Here is a 22,155-nt window from a genome sequence, read left to right on the forward strand (position 1 = left end):
AAGAAATCACGGAAGTCAATGGATTAAATATAAATGTGAAGTAAGGAAATATGTGATAAAAGAGAGACGGATAAAAACGTACTTGAGCCCAATGGGCGGACCATGTGGTGAGCTGATATAATACTTTAATTCTGGCATCCCTGTGGCTATCCCAGGTTGACAACATTTCAAAGATAGCAATTATTTGGAATAAATCCAAGATTATACTTTAAATAAAAATGTTCATAAATCATAGCTCTTCCACTATGAATAGGACAAGCACATAAGCAATTACTTATAGGAGCAGTATTATCTTGCAATTCAAGCTGTTTCTTAAGTTGATTTAACTAAAAGCTTATTTTTTTTCCCCAAAGTGAAAAATGAAAACATTCAACTTGTTTTGCTTTGTCCTGTATATGAAGTTCAATTAGATGAATCATGTATTCTCTCAAAAAGTTCTATAAATGAAAAATGGGAATTCAAGAAAAAGAAAAAAAAATAGCCAATATGTCTAGAGTGAAAAGACCTGGGGTAACTGCTGCAAAATGAAATTGGGTGGGTGGAGAGAATCAGGCCCCAGTCCACCCAGTGACAACATTAAATGTCACAAGTGACTCTGGACTTAGGAAAAAAATATATCTGTTGATATAGGTAGAACCTACAGAAAACAGCTTTTCTGCCCATTTTGTGCTTCAGAGTGAGAAACTCTGACTTCCAGTCTTGGATCTGCCACATACCAGCTTTGTGTCCTTGGGTGAGTTTTTAAACTGTGTCAGTTTCATCATTTGTACAATGAAGATTTAAACCTTACAGAGTGGGTTTAAATAGAATAAGGCACCATCCCGGGTACATATTACATGGAGCCTTGATGCTGGTAAGGGTACTATAAAGAAAGATATACAGTATGTATGCAGATAGATATAGATATCTCTAGCTATCTATCTATTATTGATCTACCTCTGACATTTAGACAGTTATTTATGAATGCTCATTTAGTTTATAAAAGATGATATTCTGATTACTGTTTTCCTATCAAAGCTCATATAACACCAGGTGACATGTAAAAGCTTTACTCCTTCAATTTCTTAGTGTACACAAATGTTTCATTGCTACCTGTACATCTCAATGATATGGCGATTGCTTTTTAAACTCAAGGATTAAAATGGTCCAGGGTAGGGCATGCTATCCACCCATTTGGCATGGGAAATAGCTCTCACACACATGCCGATGGAATAAGATTTTTGTGATGCAAAGAGAAGCTGTAAATTTAGCATGAGTAAATGTTACATTACCAAGTAGTGAATAAAATTCAGAGAGTTGCAGAGAAGAAATTAGAGAAGACAAATCCGTATTAGTTCCAAATTAGATGTCTTTAACACATTGAAAAATACTAAAATGTAATGGGAATGGATTAAGCCTGCAAACTACTTTGGACAAAATTACCTTTTAAAATGGAAAGTAAAAATAGTGATGCTTAATATAAAGCTAGTAAATATCATGGAAAAATTTTGGTGGGGAGATTGGAACTTGAAAAATTATTCTAATATTATCTGAAAAGATTTACATTACAGCAGTGACTTTCAATCTTTTTTGATTGTAACCTACAGTATGAATCATGTTTAGAATTAGGACTTAATTCACATACTCGTACACACTTATACACACAAACACACACAAAGGCAATAATAATTTTATAAGTAATATTTACTGCAATTACATATAATGAAGTCTAATATTTCTATATTTTTATTATTTATTAAATGTTAGTGACTTCCAATAAATTCCCAGAACCTTAAATGAATTATGACCTATTTATATATATATATATATATATATATTTTTTTTTTTTTTTTTTTTTCAGGGTTGTTAAATGACATTTATGACTGCTCTACATTGCAGGAAGCACTAGGGCGTGTTTAGGGTACAGGCTCCAGTGACACCCACTGGGTTCAAAATCTTGTCTCCACCACATAAGATGTGTGATCACAGGCAAGTAGCTTAAATCTCTGAACCCCACTTCCTTGATAGAAAGTAGGGATACCCCAGAGATGATCCACAGCCAGGTTAGGGCCCACAGGCCAGCATCTGTTCCAAGGAGTCTGTGCCTCTTCTTGCCATTTGTCTGAAGTGTTGAAACTATGACTCTTGGATACGGCTGCCGCCCCACCTCACAGGGCAGCTGCGGGAAGCAGGGAAGTAGTGTTAAGTCGCTCTGCATATGCTGTGCTCTCACCCCGTCAGCATGTATTCTCCCCCTTCATGCGGGAAGGTCTGGAATTAGGTAGTTACAAAGCCCCGTGTCACCACCTCCTAACTACATCCAATCTTTCCCAGCTAGGCTAGAAGACGGTCCTCACAGGAGAGGCAAGGCAATTAAAAAAACAAAAATCAAAACTGAGGAGAGGCCTCTCTTTCTGCTCTTCTGAAGACTTCTTTCCTGTACAGGGAGGTCCTGCAGGTATAGACAACACCCTGCTTCAACATACCTACTCCCCTTTGAAGAAGCCATCAACCACAGAGGAGGCAGGGCAGGAAAGGGTTGGATGTTTAGTTTCCTTTAATGACCCCCATTCTCCCTGAAGGGCAGGTGCAGGCAGCTAGGCGATGGCAAGAGATGTTCACTTGAAGATCTTGCCCTGATTGAAGGCTTTGCCCACATGCTGGAAGGCCCCATCCCAGGAAGAGTATTCTCGAACCAGCGTCTGGGTCTCCTCGCTGCTGGGATCCAGTTTCCGCCATGTGTATGACTCATAGCCCACCTGCCAATCTGGACTCAGCAGAAAGGCAAGCTCCTGGCCTCGGAAGACCCAGACTCCAGAAATGGAGCCGCTCTTGTTGGTTCCAAAGAGAATGACACTGGCAAAGGCATTCTTCCTCAGATTGTCCAATCATTGGAACACTGCAATCATGAGGTTGCAGCTCATGAAGGTCTGGGTGAGCTCTTCAGGGAAGCGGTACTCAGAGTACCACAGGGACCAGCCGTCTTTATCAAAGTGCTCCCCAAAGTACGGCAGCGCCACGGAGAGTGTGTCCTCGTTGGAGTACTTGCGCTTAAATGCATCCATCGCAAAGGTACTCTTGGGCAGGGGAGCAAAGGCATCCTTGGCCTTCGGCTCAGCAGCCGCTGCCTGCTCACATTCATCCAGCTCTTTCTCAGGAGCAGGGGCAGCTGCCCTCTCCTCCTTCTGCGCGGCCTGGGGCTTCTGCTTCTCTTCTCGAGAAGCTTTCTCTTTCCATAGGGTGTCCTTCTTAGGCTAGCTCTCTGCAAAGTTTTTAGCATCACATTGGGCCATTTTCTCAGAGTTTCACCTCCCCCAAGACAGCCCGGAGCTGGGGCTGGTTAATGCAGGTGAGGAAACAGCGGTTTGTATTAGGGAAGGCCTGGCGGAAAGAAGGCTCCAGAACCTGTTTATAAAGCCACAACAGGGTGCAGACAACTGTGATGTCAGCCAGCATCACACGTTCTCCCACCGGAAAAGTCCTTGTCTTCAAGTGAGCATCCAGCGGCCCCGGAATTCGCCTCACCTCCTGCTTTGCATTCTCTGTGGTCTGCTTGTGGTGCATGATGCCCAAGGTGGGGAACACCCAGATACTGGCTGGGGAACTATGTCGCTATCAGCAAGGCTCACCCACTGCACCACCTGGGCTGCTGCTTCGGGAGTACTTCCCCGCAGCTCCTCCTTGCTCACATAGTAGGTAATGGCATTGCTCTCGAACACAGAATCCATCGTCCGCCTCAAAGGCTGGAATCTTGCCAGCAGGAAATTTACGGAGAAATTCGCAGGTACCATTGGTTTGGCCAAAATGGAAGTGGGGTGGTGCGGAGAGCACGCGCACCTGAGCCCCGCTGTACTGAGCGGCAACGAGGGCCTTGAAGGCCCTGCAGTTTTCAGGATGTGTGTACAGGGTCCCAGCCGCCATGGTGATTCTGCAGAGAAAGGGCGACCTATTTATTTTTAAAACACACTACTTTACAAAATATTCAATTAAGTTATTAAAATAAGAGTTACAAAAGAGCCTTTGCCTTATGATATATTCACATATATAAGAAAGCTACAGGCATATGAGTGAAATGATAGAAATTTCTGAATTACATCTATGCTTACACCAACAGTCTCACGTAAAATAAGAATGCTATTCCATAGTGATAAGATCATATATTACACACACACAAAATTGTTAGGGTAAACTTCAGTCATCTTGGAAAAATGATATTTAGATTCTCTGTTTTACAACTTACATCTAAATAAATTGCAAAGGTATTAAAGGTAGAGGTATACAAAACAAAATTATAAACGTAATTGGAGAATATAAAGACTATTTTTGTTATTTTGGGTTGTAGAAGGCCTTTACAAGCATTATGACAAAATCAGAAATCATTAAAAAAATATAGAATCAATTACTTATAATGTACAATTAAAATTCAAATGGCAACCTGAGAATAATTTGAAGCATATATAATATACAAACTATATCTAACATATGGATACCTTCCTTAATATTTAAAATAAATACTACAAAATAAAAGGAATCTGTGAAAAGCATAAATAAACAATTCATAAAGAATAAGAGTTAATCATTTATAATGAAATTTTTAAAAATTCAAGCTGATTATTAAAGAATTTCAAGTTAAACAATAATAAATAACTTTTGCACATATCAAATTGGCAAATACGTATTCTTAGGGTTATAATGCCTGCTATTATTTAGCTGACATTTATTGAGTGCTTTCTGTATGTCAGACACTGTTTTAAAGGTTCAGCACCCTGTTTAATCTTTCCAACAGACAATCTTATAAGTAGGTAGATAACTACCATCTCTAGTTACAGAACAAGGATGCTGAGATTGGTTAAATAACTTGCCTCATAACTAATAAGTAGCTGAGTCAGGTTTTGATGCCAGAAAATCTGACATCAGAGCCCACATTTTTAATGGAGTTTGAAAAAACTGTTGTAGGAAGTGTAAGGTGCTACTATATTTCTAGAGGGCACTTTTACAAAATATCCCCAAAGCACTGAAAATGTACTTGCTGCTTGGAATATCAATTCTACTTCTACATATTTACCCAAGATATAGGTAGAAACCCATGCAAACAATTAGTCACATAAATTTCCATAAAAACTCTTTTATAATGGTAGAAAATTAACAGAAAAGAGATTAAATATTTACTACTTGAGTGCATTATTTGTGGCATATATATGTAATAGAATATCTTTTAGCAATTGAAATACTACTTTTGAAGACTAGTTATTGACAAACAGAGTAAGTATAAAAAACAGATTATAAAACAATATGCATTACATGAATTTCGCTAGGAGAAGGAAATCAGAAGGAGGGAAGAGAATGCGATCAGAGTTAATTTCTGGCTCCCTCCCTGAAAGTTTTTCTTGAACTGACTGTGTCCATTGATCATGGTCATGATTCCTAACAAGATGACTGACTACACAACTCTTAATCCTTCTAGGTTCTCGAGACAATACCTCCACTCATTCATTTGTGCTTTAGGTTGGTAACAGCTCACCTGTGACAAACGCCCGATTATTGTCCTAACCTTTGTGGTTCCTATATAGCCAAATATTTGTAACTTCCCCCCTCTTAAAATAAACCTCCTCAAGTATCCATTAAAGTTCATTGTGTGTTCAGTCTGGAGAAGATATATAGAAGAGGTTAAATAAACACCCCATAGTCCACATTTGAACTCAAAATATGTGTATAAACTCATAAAATATTTTAGAATATGTATTTACTAGTTAGTTCTGTTCACTGAAAAGGTCTAGAGACAATGAGTGACCCAGTAGCAATGAGCGTCCCCAGGATACAGATTGTGCTTTTGGAATAATGGATGATACCAGGTTGGGGGTGGGTAGGAATGCAAAAGATGACTCTGGACCATCTTGACGTACCAGAGTGTGAAAGTTGACAAAGATTACTGGGACAAATGGGACAATTTGAACTTCATAAAGGATAAACATTGAAATTGATCTAAACTTGTTGGCTATGTTTAAACAAACAAGTTTAAAAAGTATATTAAAAAACAAACCCATAATTGGTTACCTGCTGAAGATAACAGAAAACCAATTCATTCTCTTGAAAACTGGTTAAATCAGAGGAAAGAAATAAACATTATCTTGCCTTTCTATATGAACTAAACTATCGGATAAAAAAATTAGTAGGTGAGGGGAGTTGTCTCTGGAAGTATTTTTCTAGTTTTGGATATTTGAAAAGACTTATAAGACTCAACAGAACATGCTCATTTAAGGCTATTATCTAAAGTCAGAGAAGATGATACAGCAAAAGAAAGGGAGTGAAGGTAGGCACTGGGGATCCGAGAGATAGTCAGATGAAATCTCCCCGTGGTTCTTATTCACTTCAGTTTGATCTGTGCAATGAATTTTGAATTTTGGCTTAAAAAGAGCTCAAGGCAGAAGCTTCCAGGAGGTCTTTTGTGCCCTTCTGGGTACATAATCACCCAGCTGTGTAACCAGTTATGCCAGTAGAAAACTATCCATAAACAAACTGACTCTGGGGTTTGGGGATCACCAGGGGAGTTTTGGATTTTAAACAAAACATCATAAATTTCAGTGCACTTACCTTGGTCAAGAGTCAAAGCCAGATAATCCAGGCATCCCTGGAGATAAAGAGAGAGTTTTCCAAGACCAGCTGTAGATTAACTCTATCCTATTGAGCCTCCTTATGAAATTGTTTCATCTAACAAGTAAAAAAAAACAATAGAATCAAAATATCACAAGTTTGCAATCCCTAATGAATTAACGGATTTAGACATTTTGCATTCCAGCCACAAACATCACAGAAAGGGAAAAGGCATTTTGTGCTTCTTGATGAAAGAACACACCATCAATGGAATCGGTCTTGAGATTAATTGATCCTCTGGATACAATGCCAATTTTCAGGAAATAAAGGACAGAAGAACATGATAAATTGCACCAGGAGTACGCAATCAGCAAATCTAGACTGACAAACTCAGGTGGCATGTTTGTAGGTTCTTTAAGAAACTATCAATTGTGTGTTCTTCACCTGAAAAATTATATGAAAAGAAAGGGTGCAATTAAATTGCACCAGGAATACGCAATCAGCAAACCTAGACTGACAAACTCAGGTGACATGTTTGTAGGTTCTTTAAGAAACAATCAGTTGTGTGTTCTTCACCTGAAAAATTATATGGACAGAAAGGGATAGGGCAGGGGAATCTAAAGATTTTTATTTTAACTTATAAGATGTCAAGTTAAAATTTTGGTAAGACTATATTTTGTGACTAGGGCTGCACACACACTTAGATGATGAAACCATAAACAAATGCAAAGAGACTGGGCTCCCATTGGGATGGAGCATGTGGAGGGGTTTCTGGGGTGACAAATTCTGTTTTTTCACTTAATCAGGGTCAAAAGAGCATTTGCCTTATAATATTTCATCAAGTAATACTATATATGTGTGTGTGGTTTTCCAGATTTGTGTTTTATTTTACGATAAAAAAGTTTAAAAATGTTAGAAACAGAGGTTGGGACCCTGAGTGCTAAGGAAAGGAGTCTGAATTTAATTTGATGATGTGCAATTATTTATTGATTATCTTTAATATAATGAACAGATTTTGGAGAAATATAGGCTTCAGTGTAAATCACAAAGGATAATCTGAGAATAACTAGGTAAATAGAAATGCCACATTTAGGGTCATCTGGCAATAGTACTTCGTTATTCTTGAGAATTCTAGATCATATTTGAATAAGAAACTCTTTCGTCAGATACCACTGGCATTGTGGTATAATAACACAATGTATCTGTGACAGCTTCACAAAAAGTGAGCTGGCTCAGGAAAGAGGGAAGACCTAGGCACATCAGGCCCACTGTGGTTCAATGCCAGGGTACCTTTTGGCTTCTTGGACTTTATATTGTAACAACAGATAGTAGAAAATGTGATCTACGCCTCAGTAATATGTCTAATTTTTAAAAGAATTACTGATCTTCCTTCTCTTTATGCTACTTCAACATAATAGGTAATGACCTGGATTTAAAATGGGAGGTTTTTTTTGTCCTTAAAATGACTGGAGTAGTAAGCAAGCAAAATTACTGTAGCCTTCAAAGAATTTATTGAGAAAGAAATTGGGACCAGAAGACCAAAGTGTAAAAAATTATAATACTAGTTATCATAGGATTTCCCTGTAGTTTTAAATGGAAAGAGTAAGATGGGGGTAAGAGATAATGGTGGGGGGACTTCCCTGGTGGCACAGTGATTAAGAATCCACCTGCCAATGCAGGGGACATAGGTTCGAGCCCTGGGCCGGGAAGATCCCACATGCCACGGAGCAACTAAGCCTGCGAGCCACAACTACTGAGCCTGCGCACCACAACTACTGAAGCCCACGTGCCTAGAGCCTGTGCTCCACAACAAGAGAATCCACTGCAAGAGAAGCCCGCGCACTGCCATGAGGAGTAGCCCCCGCTCGCCGCAACAAGAGAAAGCCCGCACACAGCAACGAAGACCCAGCACAGCCAAAAATAAATTAAAAACAAACAAACAAAAAAAAGCTTATATATATAAAAAAAGAAATAATGATGGGAAGAAGTAACCCTTGCTGTAGAGATAAAATTAGATTTTCTTTAAACACTGGGTGGAGAGTGGAAATTTGAAATGATATCATAACATATAAATGTCTTTTTTTAATCTGGGAGAACAAGAAAAATGTAGTCTTATGACCATATTTGTACATGTGAAGGCATTCCTGAGAAAGTACAAAGGAAAGGAAGGAGGGAATAAAGATTTTGTAGGAAGCGTAACCAGCACTAACTTTCCAATTCTGAGCTTTAGAGGATGGCAGACTCTTTTATTCAAAATGACCTATTAGACAATCTAACCATGAATATTCTTAAAAGAAGTGCTTTGTATATTTAATAACTAATATTCTGTATTTTTGATATAACAAAACACATTGTTTCTTTTTCTTGAAATAATGTCCAATTTCTAAAGTAATAAGAGAAGCAAATAAGGCATAAGTTGCAAAAGTTTATAATATTTTTGTACAATAGCAGGGGAAAGCACACACACAAACACACACACACACAGTTCTGTGTGAATGGTAAAATTGAGTTACTTGAGTTATTATATTTATATTTGTAACATCCTAAGCTGGAGTAATAGGTGGTCAGACCTAGCACACATGAAAATGAAAAAAGAAAAAAGCTAAATACCAGCCTAGATATGCTTGTGATATGCTAAAAATGAATTTCAAGTACTAAAACACAGCATAAGAGGAAACTATCAAAAAACTGCCAAGGTTGAGATTTAGAAATGTCACTCACTGATCCTGTTTCCAAACAAAAAGCTTTTATTCTTATGGCAGGTTTTCACAGCTTAACAGATAAGCTTGTGTTAGGTGTTTGCACATTGCTTCTTTGGAGAGATATTTTCTGAAACAAGGAAGTCAGCGTGCATGAGGAAAGAAGGAGTTAATGGGTTAAAACCTGTGTAAATGTTACTCCAGTTAAATTACAGCTTGTTGTTCAGATGAATACTCTCCACTTCTCGTATAGCTTTAAATTATGGACAAATGCTTGCAATTGTGAACTCCCTACATTGTGGCTGCCTGTTCCCAGGCTTCATCAAACAGGGCTGTCCAATGGGATTACTGTAAGCCTTCACGGCAGTCTGCCAGCCACTGATGAGAAACTCATACCCCTGGATGTTAGATTGCTCTCTTTATTCCATCCTTGTGAAGGCTGTGATTGCTGTCACGGTGTTAGGTTAGAAATTAGCATTTTGTGGCCCAAATTTTGCCATCCAGAATACACTCAGCAAAAAAAAAAAAAAAAAAAATTCGGAGAATAGTAATTCTTCTGTCAAAAGAAAAAAAAAATCAGGGTTACCATGATACAGACATCTACAAAACTTAGGTCAGGAAATGTTGTGTGGTCCTGGTGAGCAAAGCTGATGCAGGTGGTGTTTTGCTGTTGTCACAGGCCTTGCTTAGAAACCAGTGGTTTTTATTTTATAAAACTAAGACTGACTGAGGGAAATATGGTGTGTCCTTAGAAGTGTTAAAATTTAAAAATAATCTTGGTCTTTAGCATTAAATTTTTAAAAATCTGAATTAATCACAAGAGGCTAGTTAGTACTGGGCCAAAAACCCAATTCTTAACATTGTTTCAGTTCTTATATCTAGAAGCAATGACAATATATTATGTGCTCTCTTGCAACAGTTTATATATATATATATATATGTCTGAGTATGAAAAGATGAAAGATAAAAGAGTTATAAAATATAAAGTGGTAAATATCATTAATTTTGTTTGTGTTTACCCCTTAAATGGCAAAATGACTAAAGTAGTGCTATTATAATAAAAAATGTTTCATATCATCAATGATTCTGTAAATGTCCTTGCATTAATATTTTCTCTCTATCCTTTATTTGCTTATACTTGTGTATTACTAAACCATTGTTAAAGAACTCCTGATTTTTTAGTTTTATGTGAACCTGTCTTGTGGTTAGGACTTACATGTAATTCAATTTCTACTCTTTACAGTAGAGATTAATTACAACGAGAAAAATGAAAGTGATTTAAACTTAGTAAGAAAAAAATGTTATAGTTTCCTTATCTTCTGATTCTTCTTAGGCTATCCACAGACATGCTAATTTTTCCTGTCATTAACAGTGAGCGAGCTAGAAGAAATCTGACATGTGAGGTGCACAGATTCTGTTAGGAGCCTTCATATATATCCACCCAAGTTTATCTGTCATCTTTAATCATGCAAAAGGCAGAATTACTTAATCATTTCATTTTATTGAAAAGAAAAAGAAAGATTTACATTAAAACGATGACATACAAGAAAAAAAATAAATTGAAAATGATTATGAGGAGAAGGTAAGGCAGAGACTAAAGCTCCGTTGGTTTTGTGATGCTCATTTAAAGCAATGATCTAGTAAAACCAAGACATAAAAGCAGTGATGATGTTAGCTGTTGGGGTATAATCATCTTACCTTTGCATTCCTGGTCTGCATTCTCAGAAAATCATGTGGGGAAGCTAAGAAGAATAATTAAACGTTAGACCTAATTATCCACCCCTCCCCATTCTTATCCTAGATTGAATTATATCCTAATAATAATCTTATATAAAGGACCATGACCCCCAAATTTAAATTCAGCACCTTGAAGAGCTTTATACAAAATACTTGTTTTAATTTCAACAGAACGAAATAAGCCAAATCAATCAGACTCCAAGAATTATCAAGTTCAGTTTATGTACATTAGCGTAAGCTTATTTTTCTCGAGCAGCATGTTATTTTTGTTCTTAATATATGTTATCAGTGTTCTTTACTCTTATAGACAATAAATTGTTTTACATAGGCAAAATCTTTTCTGCATTTTTATATTACAGGGGGCAGATATTTCAAAACAGTTGTCTAGGATATTTTCACTGGTATCTGAGCCCATCCTTTCTATTTTACGTTATTTGTTTCTATTTTTCCAATTGAAAAACAATAAGTAATTATTCTGAAGATGAGGAATTTTTAAAAGTTTGTAAAGATATTAATTGACAATAATTTTTAAAGTTTTAAAAAAATATTATATAAAACAAGGATTTTGAAACAATAGTCAGGTTTCTTCCAATATTTTTTTCTTGACCTTAAAATACATACTGTCTTGTACATTTGAGTTAAAATATTTCTGAAAACAATCTATATTTGAATGGAATCATGTTTAAAATAATCAATTATGTTGAGTAAGAAGAGCAATTATATACAAGGGAGCTGAAATTTAGAAAAAAAGTGTTTTGATCCTTCTAGAACAAATAATAACTGTGTTCATTCTTTTAACTTTAAATAAATAGTTGTTTAACACCTACTATGTGCCAAGAACTGTACTCGCTATTATGAACAAAATTCCTGGTCTATAAGATACTATATTACATTTTTACCTATAGCATAAATTATTTAAGAATCAAAAAAAAAAAAAAAAGAGAGCTATACTCCCTGCTCTCCTAGATATGTAACTGGCCATATTTTTACTAAACTTGGGTGTCTTCTGAACACATACCCAGGTATATAAGCAATCGGTCAGTGATATTAAACTAATTCAATATTTCAGCATATTCAGAATTTATATAGCATTAATAAGTTTACTTTTAAATTAAATGACACAATTTGAGGTGATTCAATGTTTTCCATATAAACATATACAGTCAACAGAACATTTCTATGCAATTGAATATAAAAATTAAAAGGTATAATTGAAAGACTGACATAATTTTTAAATTTAAGTTACAAAGATTATACAAAACTACAGTAACTGTAATGTTGAAAAACCATATAATCTCTACAATTAGGTTTTAGAAAAACATTATTTATGATATCTTCCTTAAGGACTGAGAAGCATATATTAAAAATCAACCATTCTTTTGCTCATCTAAAGTATTTTTAAACTATAAATACCACTTTAAATCATAATCCATTTGAGGAGGTAAAGAAAATTCTGCTTTTCTTTTATTTTATTTCACTGATGATTTTGCTACTGGGAAATTCATAACTCCCCTTTACATATTTAGACAGTCTCGTCATTTACAAAGCCCTATACAGTTATTTGTAAAATAAAATAAAAAATAAACAAAAACTCACAATATATCTAAATAAACCTTTCATAGTCTTTAAGAATTAATTAAGCAAATAAACATCTTACTTTTACACATATTAAAAATATAGTTATATTCAAAAAGGTATTCACATACATGTTGTTGAAAATAGGTAATTGATGTTAATTCTATGAATGTATATTTGCAGTGAATTTTGAACTTACTGCAAAATAGAAACAGCGAAATAAAATGTGCAAACGATTGCAATTTACATATTCTTATGTGTATACAAATGAATACTGTGAACAATTTTTTGAAAATAAATTCACAATTTTTAGCACAGCAAAGAAAATTTATTTCTTTTTTCCAATGATCTATTTTAAATATCTTTTAGTATATTTTGTCACAGATTAAATCAAAGACCATTATTTATGCTTGATAAGGATATAAAATTTAATTAAAATACAAATTTCTGCTCTATACTACTATACTGTTGCTTCTCAAAGACAGACAAAAAAATTCAAGCTTAAAAAAAAAAAAAATTCAAGCTTAATTTATTTTTATATTGTTTTTGACCCATTGTGCACTGAAACCTTCAAAAGAAATCTTTCAAATGTAGTTTTCCTTAAAGTATTATATATTTAAATTACATGAAATTATCTATTACTTTAAAATAAAAATGAAAACTTAGGCTAACAGACAGAAGCAGTTAGAAAAATAAGAATTGTAGTATCAAATACCAAAGGAATGATAACAAATAGGGTTACTTCAATTTTATAGCAATAGGTGGCACTGTTACCTAAACACTCTGATTTGAATTGAAGAACAGTGGAAATGGGTTGTCTCTGTATGTAATTTCACATATGTAAACAGATGAGAACACAGATGTAAACTTTAAAAATTCTAGGGAATTTCGCTATCATTATTGCTTAGTATTATTTTATGTATACAGCCAGCAGTATGTCAAATAGTAGAAATGCAGATTAAAATTTATGACAATAAATATGATTAAATAGGTAGACATTTAGTAGAATTCATGAAAATGTTGACTTTTTAATACAAGTAAAAATAAACCACTTAATATTTTTCTTGCAAAATTTTCCTCTTAAATTTCTAATCCTATGGAATTTAGTATTGGAAGTTTTCAGATGTTCTAAAAACCAAGCAATAATTCAAAATGCTTAAGTTGATTAATAGAATTTATTTTATACTGCCATGTTTCTTCTGGCATTGTTTTGTGTAGTGATGTAAATAAGGCTATCATGTGATGTGCCTATATGTTAAGAATAGTGATCCTTGACAATATGCCACCCATTAGGCTGATAGTACAAAAATGGAATTTTTTCACCACTGCCAACACAGTCATTATTTACATCTGAAAGAGAAAAGCAAAGGAATAAAATAGGTTATATAGGTGCTCACAGTGTTTAGATGTGAGTGAGAATAGCAATAAAGATTGAGCCCTTACTAAAACACACAGCACCTCTGTAAATGCTGGATATGTTGACCCTATGGTGGGAGGATTGCAATATGACAATTCCTTCCTCTGGGCAGACACAGCCTGTCACCAGGGCAAGGCTTGCAAAGTTAGATGCAGCCCCCATACCTCCTGCCATCCTGGCTATGCGGCCCAGCGCAAGCCATAGTCTGAGCCAAGCTTTGCAAATTGGTTAATGTTACATCAACTAATGGCTGACATTCCTTCTCCCAGAATTCTCGGAAATGATGGCCAAGCATATGATCTGATGGTCTTTACTACCATGCTGTTTTGCGCTTAGCCAATTTCTACTGTCTTAAGAGAGAACCATGGCACTGGGGTAGAGAGTGGGATGCATGATACAAAGCCTCTTCAGAAATGAAAGACTTGCTTCTCTGCAGCAAATGCCGCCGGAAACAGTTCTCAGCTTCCAGCCCCCTAAGGAGCTGAATAGAAGTGTCTGGCCCAAGGCCACATTTGGTTTCTGGGGAGACGCACCCCTAATGAAAAACATAGGGAAACCTTAGCCTCAACTTGAGACACGTCTTAAGGGTCATCCTAGCTCCAGAACTTCTCATAGAAATGGTTGAGATCTTCATCGAGACTGTATCACAGCTCAGCTTCTCCCTCTGCCCAATGCTGCTTTCTTACTTTCCCTTTCACAGAGGTTGATCCCTTGGACATTTGCTGAGAACCCTCTTGCACGCTAATCTCTATTTCCGAGCCTATTTCCTGGGGAATCCAATCTGTGCCCTGAGCTAAGATAGGATAGAAATTGTACTAGAGTCAGGATGGTCTTGTAATATTAAGTTCTCTCCTCTGTGCTGTACAGCCAGAAACTAGATCACAGCATGGATAAGACATTTCACAACTGAGATTTTGACTATAAAAATGATCTCAACGTGTGAATAACCGGTTAAAGAAAAAAAAAAAGAAAAATTTTATACCAGCAGCTAACACTGAATAATTCTAGTAGAATAATCGAATACTCAGTAAATGTTTGAACTGAAGTTATATGTTGAACAGTATAATTTGATCCATGTTTATTGCATATCATTCATGTGTCAGGCCCTAGGGAGGGACAAAAAGTTAACTAAGACATGGCCTCTGCTCCCAAGAAGCTATTGGATCGGTAACATTTCCACTCTGTTCACAACCCAATTCATTTATGCTTTGTTATTTAAGGAGACTCAGATATATATTGTGTGGAACAAACAATTTTCCAAGCATACAGCATTTTTCAAGTGATGTAAACCAAGTCATATTGAGTAATTTGGATTTTTTTGATAAAAAAAATTATACTTTAAAAACAGAATTGTATTTATTCCTTCATCAGGTCTAATACATTTCAGTTGAATGCCATAGTTATGAATTAAAATTTATTCTTAGAAAGATGCACCAAAAAGTATTATTATAAATAATTTTCATGGTGGCCCTAAGCAATTAATATCTTTTTTAGAGCTACTAAGAATCATATTTATTTATATAATTCTGCAGTCGTAAAAATATATGATCTATCTCTGTTTCCACCCTCGTCCACAGCATCCTTCTCCCTCTTTGGCAGGATAGAAATGGAGTCTAAAAATGAGTCTCAGCACAGGACTTGAGGGAGTTATCATTAATTAATCAGAGTTGACACTGGACCCTCTTTGCTATCCAAACTAGTCAAATTACATCACTTTATAGTAGAAGGTGTTAAATTGAGATTTAGAAAAATGAAAACCCTTGCCTAGAAAAAAAAATGACTTGTTTTGGTGTCCTAATCTTCCAGTCTTGTTCCTTTCTCATACCTCTCTCTGTTGTGCTATCAAACCACTGAATTACCAAAATTCTTTTTTAATGAAAATGAGTTTATAGATTAATTTGTCCTGTACTATGCTCCTAGATATACATTGTTGAAGCCAAATTGTATGGCTTCAGCATCTTTGTATTTCATATTGATTAATCATGTAGAATCCACAACAAAATTCAAGTGGATAAATTTATTAAGATAGTCTTTTTCTAATTTCTTATAATAGTAAGCCAATTATCAAATTCAGTAGCTGATTTCAAGCTTTCATCAAACATTGGCATAAGGTATTATTAAAATTTCTAATGATTTAAATTCAAGAAACAGATAAAAGAGAACTCAAGTGTCACAGTTATATGGCTGAGAGCTTCTTACCTTTTTTATTATAAAACATAGCTATCTTTTTGGATAGAGAAAATAATTTATAATAGCAGGCCTTGGCCTCTAATTCACCTTGCTGCATTTTACAGTGGAATATGTGTAATGGTAATACCATTTACTATCGTTGTTGTACTCACTTCATGAGTTCATTTCACGGAGGCATGATACTTGGCAAAGCAAAGCAAACAAACAAACTCTAATTTTTTTCCAAGCACTACAAATGGAAATTTTAATAGTCTATAAATTAGAGCAATGGGACACAATGCAATATGAAAAAGGATAGTCCAGAAGATGGCCGAAGAAGACAACAGTATCCATACCTTAAGAGATAGACTTTGAAAATAATAATAGCTCTCCCCTATTGATGTTTATAAATGCCAGGAACAGGTTTAAGTGCTTTTTAGGTACTTTTCTATGCTTAATATGCTCTATGATTGTTTTTATTCATAGTTGGAAGATGAGGTAACCAAGGACAGAGAAGTCAAGCGACTTACCAATGAACCCAATACTGGGAGAAATGAGATTCAGATATCCACGTGGTCTAACTTCCAAATTGGGTCTCTGTGATATTGTATGATAGCTGCCTCTTGGGAATTTCAAATAAATATTAATGATGAATATGTCAAAATTATAAGAGGCAATTTTACTTTTTCCTTTAAAAAGTAACAGTGTCATCTAAAACAAATCTACAAAGACAACATGTTTGCTAAGTCATCACATTGAAAGCAGCAGCTGCAAAATCCTGCGGTTAGACTCCAGAAATGTACTGAACCCCTGAAAGGACACACAGAATGCTACATGTATGTGCATATAGATTTATCTGTGGGGACTGGGTTCATAGAATCCGTAACAATCTCAAAAATATCAGATTGGTGACACAAAAACTTTTACAACAATTTCCTTAGTATGTCATTTAACTTGAGTCACAAAGATATATATGTATATATACCCATACATACATGTATATATAGTAGCTAGGTCTGTATATGAAGGCACCTGTATATTCATGAGTGTATGTAAACAAACACACAGAGTCCTAGTAAATGTTATTTTGCATGACTTTAGCAGGAGACAACATTGCTTTAACCTTCCTTTCATCCCAAATACTTTTATCACAAGCTTATCTCAAAAGATTGTGCCAGTGCAAGTAATTTATCAAGAAATGTTTTCATTTAGTTTTCTTTAGAGACTTTGTATTTAAAGGAAGTAGAAAACTGTGATCACCTGTTGACTTGGGCAAAATTCTACTGAAGCAAAGGCTGAGGCATTTGTTTGTATGCCTGGTGTGGTTTATATTTCCTGTATACATACATAATAAGGACAACCTTTGAAAAATTTGGTTCTAAATGTCAAGAACCAAAAAGAACTCTATCATGTGTGTGATTAATATGTTTCACTATCTAAAAGAATATTCCATCATGTAGTAGGAATGTCACATTACCATAATTTTCTTATATCAAATGCATACATTTAGCGAGTACATTATGATAGTGTCTGCCCTGAAAGAAGAAAATCCGTTTTGTACTGAGCTTCATGATGTGCCAATGCTGAACTGTCCAATATACTTTAAAAATAGATCAATATTTTAGAAGTAATTTTTGTATCCTTTGTTTAGCTTTTCAATACATTTAAATAAGCTGGCTTTTTTCCCACAGAGTACAAAGTAAACTAGAGTTTGGTAAGAATCTTGTTAAGAGGATCAATGCAGACACAATGTAAAGTGGACAAGGTGTATCTTTTCATTTTTACTACTTGTTAAATTGTGTATTTTGTTCAAATTGTCCAATAATTACCAGATCTTTATTTAATTTTATGTTCTGTAGTAGAATGGTCATTATCTGATTTTTTCTTATGCTTATAAATCAAGTATAATTTATTATAGGGACTTATTTGAGAGTTAAATATAGCAGAAAAAAGAATATTTGTAAGTCAAAGAAAGTAAAACCAGGAAATTTCTACTGGATTATTATAATTTTTTTAACTTGAATTTTAAAATTTAGAAACCTGTTCAAGATATGAGTATAAATTATAAGTGGAATATATAAATTTGCCAATATTACACTATTTGGGGTTTTTGATTTTCATATGGTTCAAGTTAACATATTGGGAGATAATAATGCCATTGTTATCCTATGACATATTTATAAAAATATAGCTTTTCTTTGAAAATGATATCATATTTCATCTACATACTTTACAACTATGGTTACAATATTAGTTCTTCTGCCTCACATCTGCAAGTATATACTGTCTACTTAAATTGGATAAATAATCATGTTTTCATTAGAAGCCCCTATTTCCACAGCTAGAATGCACACTTATTGCACTAAATTTGCGAATGTGTAGGTGATATCAGAAATCGTCTGTGATCTTAGGTAGCAGTCTGTGGTCTAGTAGAGATCCGGATCTTGTCAGATTTCTATGGTAAATTATTTGTTCAGAGTTTTGTTTGTTTGCACTTTGCTTCATGATCACCAAGTAACACACATTGTGTCACTCTATGCTGATTGTGACACTAGCTGGCGCACCTCTCTATGCTTCCTCCCCCTTGAGTTTACAATGCATCATCTTGTACTTTCAAATAGCATGTCTCTGCTGGCCATACCAACAATGTACCTTTAGACACTGCTTCTCTCTTAAACTCCAGACTTTATTTGTAAATTACATACATATGTATGACTGAATATCTTTTTTAAAACTGTATTCATATTTTCCTCTAAAATGGCTTTCCAAAGCTGGCATCTAAAGAGCTCTATCCTCTTCTCAACTCAAAAGAGCCTTAGGATCATCTTTGATTCCCCCTTTTTCTTCTTCTTTCTTAGTAAATGAAATTAGTGGCTCCAAAATAACTTTTCTTTCTATTCCCACTGCCACTCTGTTGATTCTGGAAGTTATCATCACACACTAGAACCTACTGTAATAGCCCCTTGATTTGTCTCCATGATAGTTTTCTGCTCCCCCAACCATCCTTTACACCATCACTAGATAAATGAACCTATTACTATCCATTTCCAATATATTTTGTAGCTCCTAAGTGTTTCCCAGTTGAAGGTGAGATGATTTGGCTTGTTATTTATGGTCCTGAATAATTTAGATCCTGCATTCTCTCGCCTGTATTCCTTCTGGCCTCTCCTCAACCTCTTTCTTAAATTATTCTCTTTAGTAAAAATTTTACTCTGCTCATCTATCTCATTACTTGCACTTGTAATATTGCATGCACTAGAATATTCTCTTCCCAGCCTACTTACCAGCTGTACTTCTCTAAACTGTCCTAACAGTTACTCCCTAATATTTTGAAGAGATTACTTTGTGCAGCCTTTTGATAATCTTTCTATTATTGTCTTGAATTACAAATTATAAATTTATTGTTATTTACTTTTCATGTTTTCTTTCCCTAATTAGACTGTGGACTTTTTTTTTCCCCCAACATCTTTATTTTAGTATAATTATTTCCAATGGTGTGTTAGTTTCTGCTGTATAACAGAGTGAATCAGATATACGGATACATATATCCCCATATCCCCTCCCTCTTGCATCTCCCTCCCACCCTCCCTATCCCACCCCCTCTAGGTCATCACAAAGCACCGAGCTGATCTTCCTGTGCTATGTGGCTGCTTCCCACTACCTATCTATTTTACATTTGGTAGTGTATATATGTCAATGCCACTCTCTCACTTTGTCCCAGCTTACCCTTCCCCCTCCCCGTGTCTTCAAGTCCATTCTCTACGTCTGCATCTTTATTCCTGTCCTGCCCCTAGGTTCTTCAGAACCATTTTTTTTTTTTAGATTCCATATATATGTGTTAGCATATTGTATTTTTCTCTTTCTGACTTACTTCACTCTATATGACAGTCTCTAGGTCCATCCACCTCACTACAAATAACTCAGTTTCGTTTCATTTTATGACTGAGTAATATTCCATTGCATATATGTGGCACATCTTCTTTACCCATTCATCTGTTGATGGACACTTAGGATGCTTCCGTGTCCTGGCTATTGTAAATAGTGCTGCAATCAAAATTGTGGTACATGACTATTTTTCAACTTTGGTTTTATGGGGGTATATGCTCAGTAGAAGGATTGCTGGATCATATGGTAGTATTATTTTTGCTTTTTTAAGGAACCTCCATACTGTTCTCCATAGTGCCTGTATCAATTTACATTCCCACCAACAGTGCAAGAGGGTTCCCTTGTCTCCACACCCTCTCCAGCATTTATTGTTTACAGATTTTTTGATGATGGCCATTCTGCCGGTATGAGGTGATACCTCATTGTAGTTTTGATTTACATTTCTCTAATGATTACTGATATTGAGCATCCTTTCATGTATTTGTTGGCAATCTGTATATCTTCCTTGGAGAAATGTCTATTTAAGTCTTCTGCCCATTTTTTGATTGGGTTGTTGGTTTTTTTGATATTGAGCTGCATGAGCTGCTTGTATATTTTGAAGATTAATCCTTTGTCACTTGCTTCGTTTGCAAATATTTTCTCCCATTCTGAGGATTGTCTTTTGGTCTTGTTTATGGTTTCCTTTGCTGTGCAAAAGCTTTTAAGTTTCATTAGGTCCCATTTGTTTATTTGTGTTTTTATTTCCATTTCTCTAGGAGGTGGGTCAAAAAGGATCTTGCTGTGATTTATGTCATAGAGTGTTCTGCCTATGTTTTCCTCTAAGTGTTTTATAGTGTCTGGTCTTACATTCAGGTCTTTAATTCATTTTGAGTTTATTTTTGTGTATGGTGTTAGGAAGTGTTCTAATTTCATTCTTTTACATGTACCTGTCCAGTTTTCCCAGCACCACTTATTGAAGAGACTGTCTTTTCTCCATTGTATATTCTCATCTACATTATCAAAAATAAGACGACCATATGTGTGTAGGTTTATCTCTGGGCTTTCTATAATGTTCCATTGATCTATATTTCTGTTTCTCTGCCAGTACCATACTGTCTTGATTACTGTAGCTTTATAGTATAGTTTGAAGTCAGGGAGCCTGATTCCTCCAGCTCCGTTTTTCTTTCTCAAGTTTGCTTGGCTGTTCGGGGTCTTTTGTGCTTCCATACAAATGTGAAATTTTTTTGTTTTAGTTCTGTGAAAAATGCCATTGGTAGTTTGATAGGGATTGCATTGAATCTGTAGATTGCTTTGGGTAGTATAGTCATTTACATGATGTTGATTCTTCCAATCCAAGAACATGGTGTATCTCTCCATCTGTTTGTATCATCTTTAATTTCTTTCATCAGTGTCTTATAGTTTTCTGCATACAAGTCTTTTGTCTCCTTCAGTAGGTTTATTCCTAGGTATTTTATTCTTTTTGTTGCAATGGTAAATGGGAGTGTTTCCTTAATTACTCTTTCAGATTTTTCATCATTAGTGTATAGGAATGCAAGAAATTTCTGTGCATTAATTTGGTATCCTGCTACATTACCAAATTCATTGATTAGCTCTAGTAGTTTTCTGGTGGCATCTTTAGGATTCTCTATGTATAGTATCATGTCATAGGTAAGCAGTGACAATTTTACTTCTTCTTTTCCAATTGGATTATTTTTATTTCTTTTTGTTCCCTGATTTTTGTGGCTAAAACTTTCAAAACTATGTTGAATAATAGTGGAAAGAGTGGGAAACCTTGTCTTGTCCCTGATCTTAGTGGAAATGTTTTCAGTTTCTCACCATGGAGAACAATGTTGGCTGTGGGTTTGTCATATATTGCCTTTATTATGTTGAGTTAAATTCCCTCTATGCCTACTTTCTGGAAGGTTTTTATCATACATGCATGTTGAATTTTGTCGAAAGCTTTTTCTGCATCTATTGAGATGATCATATGGTTTTTCTCCTTCAATTTGTTAATATGGTGTATCACTTTAATTGAGTTGTGTATATAGAAGAATCCTTGCATTCCTGGGATAAACCCCTCTTGATCATGGAGTATGAGCCTTTTAATATGCTTTTGGATTCTGT

At 35.2% G+C, this 22,155-nt stretch overlaps 1 pseudogene; it reads right to left on the reverse strand.

The window, feature by feature from the left end:
• Positions 1-2,528: 2,528 nt before the first annotated feature.
• Positions 2,529-3,903, reverse strand: LOC133077084 (elongation factor 1-gamma-like; annotated as a pseudogene).
• Between the last annotated feature and the right edge of the window lie 18,252 nt (positions 3,904-22,155).

The sequence above is a fragment of the Eubalaena glacialis genome, chromosome 17 (genome assembly GCF_028564815.1).
Source record: "Eubalaena glacialis isolate mEubGla1 chromosome 17, mEubGla1.1.hap2.+ XY, whole genome shotgun sequence".
NCBI classification, from domain to species: domain Eukaryota; kingdom Metazoa; phylum Chordata; class Mammalia; order Artiodactyla; family Balaenidae; genus Eubalaena; species Eubalaena glacialis.